Here is an 8245-nt window from a genome sequence, read left to right as displayed (position 1 = left end):
AGCCACAATTTTATTACCATACCCTCTTGGTAATATTCAGAAAAATTCACCTGATGGGCTAAAGCTAAGCAGATTACATTTCTTCTATAAACTGATTTTTTTTTCCCGCTCAGTATCTTTTAACAGGAAAACAGCTTTATCGAAGAAATTAAAAAAATATATACCGGGAGTTCTTTGATCCTTGGTTGGGGGCGCGCCACATTTCCTATGCCATATTTCCTACAGGACACATCTACAAATTTAGACGTTTTTAGAGTAGTGACATATTTCCTACAGAGATACAGCATATCTCCTACACACAGTAGGTGTTGGAAATATGCTGGGTACTAAGTTGTTATGTAGGAAATGTGCTTGACACTTGTTTTTATGTGTAGGAAATATGACCGCCTATGTGTAGGAGCTGCGGCAGTATGGTGCATCCGGCATAACATGAAGCATTACAATGGCACTTTTTTATTTCTCACTAAAACATACGTATATAAAATGAAACATTACAATGGCACTTTTTAAATGAAAACCTCAAGCCTGTCATGAATGGCAGTACGACAAGTGGGACATCTTGCAGGATTGTTATTATCTGCTGCTGACACAAGGATAGTTATGCAATCTGCACAGGAGGAAGCGTGTCGGCAGGGCAGAAGAACAACTGTCCTTTTCCTTCGCCTTAGGCAGATGCTGCACCGAAGGTCGGGAGGAACATCTTGTGCATCAGCTCCGTTGTTGTCAGGGCCCTGATGCTCATCCCCACTTTCATCAGCACTCTCATCAGCACTGTCTCCAGGAAGTTGAAATGATGAAACAGAGCTATCAACTGTGTAAGCGACAGCATTGATGTATTGGGTCAATGTGTATGTTCCAATCTGTAATTTTTCTTTCAAGTTCTGCCTGTGCTCAATATTTCTAACAAACTTCTCCTTTTTCTGACGAGTGATGTCCAAGCCAGCATCCACACGTTCAGTGTCCTTAGTTGTGTCTGTTATCAGATTATTCAGATGTGTTAGGAAAGTGTAGATGTTTGGCTTGTGCTGGCGGACAATGGCTTTCAGTCTGCTGTGATATAGCTCTGCATCATTGTTAGTTCCACGAGAAAATTCGAAGACAGATATCCGTTGTGGAGTGACTTTTCGAATCCAGTACGCTGTGATGTAGGTTTTGAATGCAGTAATTTTTGCCTGGGAATGATCATTCATGTCAAAATTTTCTTGGAACAGAGAGTCAACTGCTTCATGCATCCGATTGGCTGGCACATAACTTAGTCATGATCTTTTTGACCCACTGCTTGTTGTCGTTGTAAAGTTCAGTTAGCCCCAGTTTCTGAATTTTCCGGTACAGGTTTTGTGAAAAGTGGAACTGACAGCCTCCTATCTGAACCTGAGGCCAGCCACAGCGAATTGCTTTACCAGAACTGCTTTCAAAATCACCCATTGCTTGTTCGGGATTCAGGTTGAAGATGAGTTCCTTCAATTTTTGGATTGTGAGATCATACAACTTTTGAGACTTTGAGGTCATCAAATGAAGATGAGTGGGAATGAATGACCTTTGTAAAAGCCAAGCAATGTGAAGAGCTGGTAGAAGAGTGCAGGCACAGTGTAAAAAGTACCGTCAAAATTCCATTCCTTAATTGTGGTCATCTATGGTACCAGAGTTAGAGAGTAAAAAATCATTGTCAAATGACCACTTCCTGATCTGTGATAACAGATTTGAGGTTTCCGTTAAAGACCTGGGCCTCTGGGTTTTCTAGAATGTTGGCACACTCCTCTGCAGTGTGTGGTTGCCTCGGTTGAATTCGGCTCTTGGCTCGAAGCATGCTGCTCTCTACAGATGAGAAAGACACATCTGCTCCATGTGGGTGATGTCTTGTTACCCCCCTGAAGATCTCGGAGTTGCTGGTAGAGCCCACTTCCTCAGTAGCCTTCCTCTTGAGAGTGTTCCTCAGATTTGTTGCAGCAAAGTCGGATGCTTCATGATTGTGACCTTGCGTTGCTCTGATGACACCAGTTGTCTGTAAAATATGACTGCCTAATAATTCGAACAACACCTCACACCACCACCACCACCACCACCACCACCACCACAGAACAACACCTCACACCACCACCACCACCACCACCACAGAACAACACCTCACACCACCACCACCACCACCACCACCACCACCACCACCACAGAACAACACCTCACACCACCACCACCACCACCACAGAACAACACCTCACACCACCACCATAGAACACCTCACACCACCACCACGGAACACCTCACACCACCACCACCACCACCACCACAGAACAACACCTCACACCACCATCACAGAACAACACTTGTGCATAACTTAGATGGCGCTAATTATTAGATGGCCTAAATTATTATTTTTTATCAATATGCCGCGTACAAATAGTAAGTAATTGTCAATAAATACAGGAATATAAGCACCTCAGTAATTTTGTACTCAACATGTTGATTAAATCTCACCAAGCTCCCGGTCTATAACATTTTACAACAATTTTTACCTCCGACAATACGGCTCTTCCTCCACATTTCGGGTGCTGAATGCAACGCAGGTACAGTTTGTTGTTTCTGGACACATTTCGGAGGTACCGGAATCCAGAGTTGTCTTTGTAAACCACTGCATTGAAGCGGATGTTCCCCTCAATACTAGCCATGCTTGGTCCAGTAGCAGTGGAGTACAAGGTTCAGAAATGCCGTCTGTCACGTCAAATGGAGAAACAAATACTGCTGGATCCTTGTAGGATATGTGACAGAACAGATTTTTGAGTGTAGGATATATGCTGATCTCTGTAGGAAATATGTCACTACTCTAAAACTGCTAAATTTGTAAGAGATGTGCCCTGTAGGGTACTCAGTTTTTGTGTAGGAAATGTGCTGGATACTGTTTTTGTGTAGGAAATATGACCACCTATGTGAAGGATATGTGGCAGTACTCCAATTATTGTAGATCTGTAGGAGAAGTGACTACGCCCCGAAATTGGAATTCACGATGGAGAGATGACAATTTTAGGCCAACTTAGAGAAAAGTAATGCCAAGTGAACCAAGGGGTTAACACTAGAAAATGATGTTAGAGAAAGGATGTAACGACGATGCTTTGTCCTATCCTACCACTGAGCCGCGTGAAATAAGCTGCAAAAAGATGTAAATCTGGGACAAATTAATGTTAAAAATATTATAAGCACTTAACTTTGATAATTCTTCACTCCTTGCCCACGCTTCCTCCAGTTTCTGTCTCCATTCCCACACTTACTCCCCACTCAACCCTCACGCTCCCTTCCCATGCCTGCCTTACCACTTCCCAATTCACTGCTCACTCATCCCTCACTATCCGTCCCCTTACATGCCTTGCCACTTCCACACTCATTCCTCACTCATTCCCCATTCTCCCTCTTTTTACATTCCTTCCCGACTATCAGAGACATTAGTCACTCATCCCCCATTTTACCTCCCTTTACATTCCTTCTCCACTTCCACATACACACACACTCCCCACTCATGACCCACTCTCTCTCAACATACCACTTCCCATTTCACTCCTCACACATCCTTCATTCTCCCTCCCCTTACTTGCGTTCATTAATATCCCACTTACTCTCCACGCTCCCTCACTTCACCAACCTTCCCCACTCCCACAATGAATCTCTCGCTTTCCCCTACAGGCACCACCACCACCACCACAACCACCATGCGGACGCGCCCTTCTCAGCCTCTTCGTCATGGGTCTTCTGGCCGGAGGAAGTGAGGCATTGAGTTTACTGCCCTGCAGCGGGTCCACCGTCTTACCTGACGTTGTTCTTCCTGGGTTTCGTTAGTGGCTGTGTTTTGGTTGCCGTCTGAAGATCACTCTCATTCGCTGGTTCTCCTTTTAACATGCATATTGATTCACACAGGCATTCGTACACCCGCTGGTATCAGATGATATCAGATATAAAACACACACACACACACACACACACACACACACACACACACACACACACACACACACACACACACACACACACACACACACACACACACACACACACACACACACACTCCTACATCCCTTCAGCAATATTTATTGTATTGTATGATTCACTTACACATATCATTCACACAGGCACCAAACCTAACGCAGCTGAAAGAACGTTTCTACTATATACTCTCACTCCCTCAGTCTTAATTAACTCCCACAGACATTCACACTCGATTCACCCAATGCAGGTTCACTCATACTCCAAGGGTCCATCTCACTCACTCATTAACTCAGTACCCGCTTATGGAGACTGGTGAAAGACAGTTTCACCGACGTTCTAACTCAGGATCATTCTTCTAGTGTCACAAGCTTACTATTAAGAAGTTACTTTATTTGCAATATTTTACTAGTAATGGATGGGTCGAATCTACCAAAACTTGCATCACATAGTACACTTAGATTTTTATTCCTATGCTCTAAAGTCTAAACCATTCACAACGCCAAAGCAGCATATGGGGAATAGCCTTTCTTCCTCTCTCTGCCTCCCCTCTCTTTTCCGTTTATCTTAGTCTTTTCCGTTCTTCCTTTGCCTCCACCTTACCCTGCTCTTCTACTAACACTGTCCTTAACTCTCCACAGTCAAAGCATTAGGTGAAGGAGAAATTCACTACCTCCAACTGTCTAGCAATTCCTCTCCCTCTTTCTCCGTCCTTCCTGTTTCCTTCGCTGTCTCGCTCTTTCCCCCTCCCTCTGTCAGATGCCTTCCCTGCCTCCCCCTTTTCTCCCCGCATCTAATAACTATATTCTCCGAACCCTCTACAGTTGAAAATACTACGTACGGGACCACTTCTGTTACCCACGTGAAAGGTGAACTTGTTAGGCTGCCTCCTGAAACTTGACATACTCTGCGGAGACCTCACCCAAGACCTGCTGGAGAATACAATCAAACTTTTGATAGAGTCCCTCGAAGAACTGAGACTGCAAGTGAAGTTGCACCTTGTCGGTGAAATTACCCGTAATGTCGCTCTGTTTTGCTCTCTCCTACTGTCACTCGTTTTACACTGATTTCATAATGTCACTCCCTCTTTCTTTCGTTGATTTTCATAATGTCACTAAATTTAAGCTGATTTTCATATTATCATTCTGTTTTACGTTGAGTGTGATACTGCCACTTTGTTTTACGCTGATTTTCATTTTGTCACTCTGTCTTTACGCTGATTTTGATATAGTCACTCTGTGTTACGCTGTCTCTCATACCACAGCTTTATGTTATCGTGATTGCTTTAATCTGGCTCTCATACCCATGCTATATGTTATGCGATTAGCTCCCATACCTTAGCTTTATGTTGTGCGATTCTGTTTTCCTCCGACTCTTATATCCTGGACATTTATGAAATTTTGTTTCACTCTGGCGCCAATACCATACTTTTATTTTATGTGATTCTGTTTTTCTCTGGTTTATATTACTTTCGTGGCAGTACAATGACTTTATTCTACTCTCACTACATGTTACTCAATCCAGGTTGGTGGTGCCGAATGCAGGAGAAAGCAACTTCAGCATCTCTCATTCTGTTTCTCAGCTGTCTCTTTAATCTATCTATCTATCTATATACCTAGGCTGCTTCCCCCAAGGAAAGGGAGGTAGCCGAGACAGGACGACTCACTCTCCATTTACTCATCCATTCAAACACATTCATTTGCATCTTAGCCCCAAAGGGGAGAACGGACAGATCCTCACCGCACCACACCGCACAAGGGTCAACTGGGCAAATGCAATCAGTGACATCCGCAGCAGGGCCCGACAGCAGAACTGGTTTACCCCTGCCACATCATAACAGACCCATCCCCTTACCCGCACCTGACCTGACTAGCTGATCAGACCAAATGCGGGAGAATATCCCCTCAGGGCTGCGTCATCACTTATTCATTCACAATTTCTCTCCATTTATTTCTGTCACGCACAGCCACTCTTCCTTGCTCAACAGACATCCCTCTCGCATCCAGCGCTTCTTCACACTGTCCATCCATCCTATTCGTGGTCTTCCTCTCAGCCTTACACCTCTCACATCAGATCTAGTTATCTTTTTCACCAATCGCTCATTATCCATTCTCTCCATATGTCCAAACCATTGCAACACCCTCTGCTCAACTCTACCAGCCATCTCCCGAACAACTCCAGTTCTCCTTCGCACTTCATCATTTCGCACCCGATCCATACGCGTCACTCCACACATACTCCTCAGACATCTCATCTCCATTACATTCAAACTTTTCCTCTCTGCTACACCCATATTCCATGTTTCAGCCCCATATAATGCAGTCGGTACCACAACACCCTCATACAGCCTTCTCTTTACATCCATTCTAAGCGAACGACATTTAAACACTTTTTTCACTCCTCCCAGCACCTTTCCTACTTCATTTATTCTAAACGTCACTTCTGCATCTATTCTTCCATCCACAGCAACATGTGACCCTAGATATTTAAAACAATCTACCTCCTCAAGCAACTCACCATTCAAAACTATATTCATCCCCCTACCATCTATCAACCTCGTACACTTCATCACTTTACTCTTATTCTCATTTACTTTCAATTTCCTCCTTTCACACACCCTTCCAAACTCCTCTACCAACTGTCTCAATCTCTCCTCTGAATCAGTCACCAGTGCAGTATCATCTGCAAACAGCAGCTGCTTCAGATTCCACTCTCCTCCATCAACATTTACCAGACTCAGACCACCTAAAACTCTTGCATTCACCTCCCTTACAACACCATCCATGTAAATATTAAACAACCAAGGCGACATCACACATCCCTGTCGCAGCCCCACTCTCACGGGAAACCAATCACTCACAGCATTTCCCACTCTTACACACGCTCTACTATTTACATAAAAACTTTTCACCCCTTTTAGTAACCTACCATCAAGTCCATACAATCTTAAAACAGTCCACAAAGCCTCCCTATCAATTCTATCATACGCTTTCTCTAAATCCATAAATGCCCAAAACACATCCTTGCCTTTCGCTAAATACTTTTCACACACTTGTCTCACAGCAAACACCTGATCAACGCATCCCCTCCCTCTCCTAAAGCCACACTGCTCATCACTAATCACTCCCTCTGTACCCTCTCTCTAACTCTCATAATTAACACTCTACCATACACCTTACCTACAACACTCAACAGACTTATACCCCTAAAGCTAGTACAATCATACTTATCACCCTTGCCTTTATACAACGGGACCACACAAGCACTTGCCCAGTCAATTGGCACCATACCTTTCTCAAAGCACACATTCAACAATCTTACTAACCAGTCAACAATAGTCACTCCACCACCCTTCAGGCATTCCACAGCACACCCATCCATACCTGCAGCTTTCCCTGTTTTCATCTCCTTTACTGCCTTCTCCACTTCTTCCTTCGTGATCAAAGAATCATTCAACTCTCCCAACACATTTATTCCTTGCACCCTTCCATCCGCCACAATCTCAGCCACCCTTTCCTCCTCTACATTTAACAATCTTTCAAAATACTCTGCCCATCTCTTCCTTACTGCATCCATCTCAATTAACATCCTTCCATCCTCTGCTTTTACTCGTTCTTCCTTCCCAGACTCTCCCTTTCGCACCCTTTTCACCTCCTTCATTCCAATTTGCTTTATACCAAACACACTTCTCACACTCCTGGATGGTCACACCTCTAGTTAAAAATCTGTTTTAACACTATTCTTCCTCCTTCGGCTAGACTTCATCATTTCCCTCTTTAATTCCCTTTCTGATCTGTATACTGTCGTCAGTCTCCCACCATATCTTCTCTCTATTGGCTATATCATTACATACCCTGATCTGCCCATTCCATTGAACTACGTCTACTTTAACTCGTCCATGGTCTTTCAAGGTCTTTCAGTGTCCCCTTTTTACTCTGCTGTCATGTAACTCCACATAAAAACCTGGAGAACTTCATCACCAGCACTTCCACGTTTTCTCGGTCCCCAGTATTCAAAGATCGATGCTTGCATCAATACAGAACCGTCAGGGTCACTTTGCTTTCCTACCTTGACCCCTTCCTCCCATGCTTCAGAGTACCTTAATATAATTCTTCCCCTACCCTACGACTTACTTCAGGTCCCTTGGTTCTGTCTGGTGCTTTGGCCACTTTTAAATTCCTACAATGCTATATTTCCTCCTATTCTCTCGCTTTCAAACTTACATAGCGTTCTACTCCATCTGTTTGTTAGATGTCGTCAACTCGGCTTTTATTGTATT

The 8245-nt window shown here is 43.9% G+C and overlaps 1 pseudogene; it reads right to left on the bottom strand.

Annotated features, from left to right (window-relative positions):
- Positions 1 to 573: 573 nt before the first annotated feature.
- LOC145409002 (uncharacterized) lies at positions 574 to 2663 on the bottom strand (annotated as a pseudogene).
- Between the last annotated feature and the right edge of the window lie 5582 nt (positions 2664 to 8245).

The sequence above is a fragment of the Coenobita brevimanus genome, chromosome 79 (assembly GCF_032717465.1).
Source record: "Coenobita brevimanus isolate Jiangsu-jjx chromosome 79, ASM3271746v2, whole genome shotgun sequence".
Taxonomy (NCBI): Eukaryota; Metazoa; Arthropoda; class Malacostraca; order Decapoda; family Coenobitidae; genus Coenobita; species Coenobita brevimanus.
The sequence above is the reverse complement of the archived record's forward strand: the minus strand, read 5'-3'. Positions and strand labels throughout refer to the sequence as shown.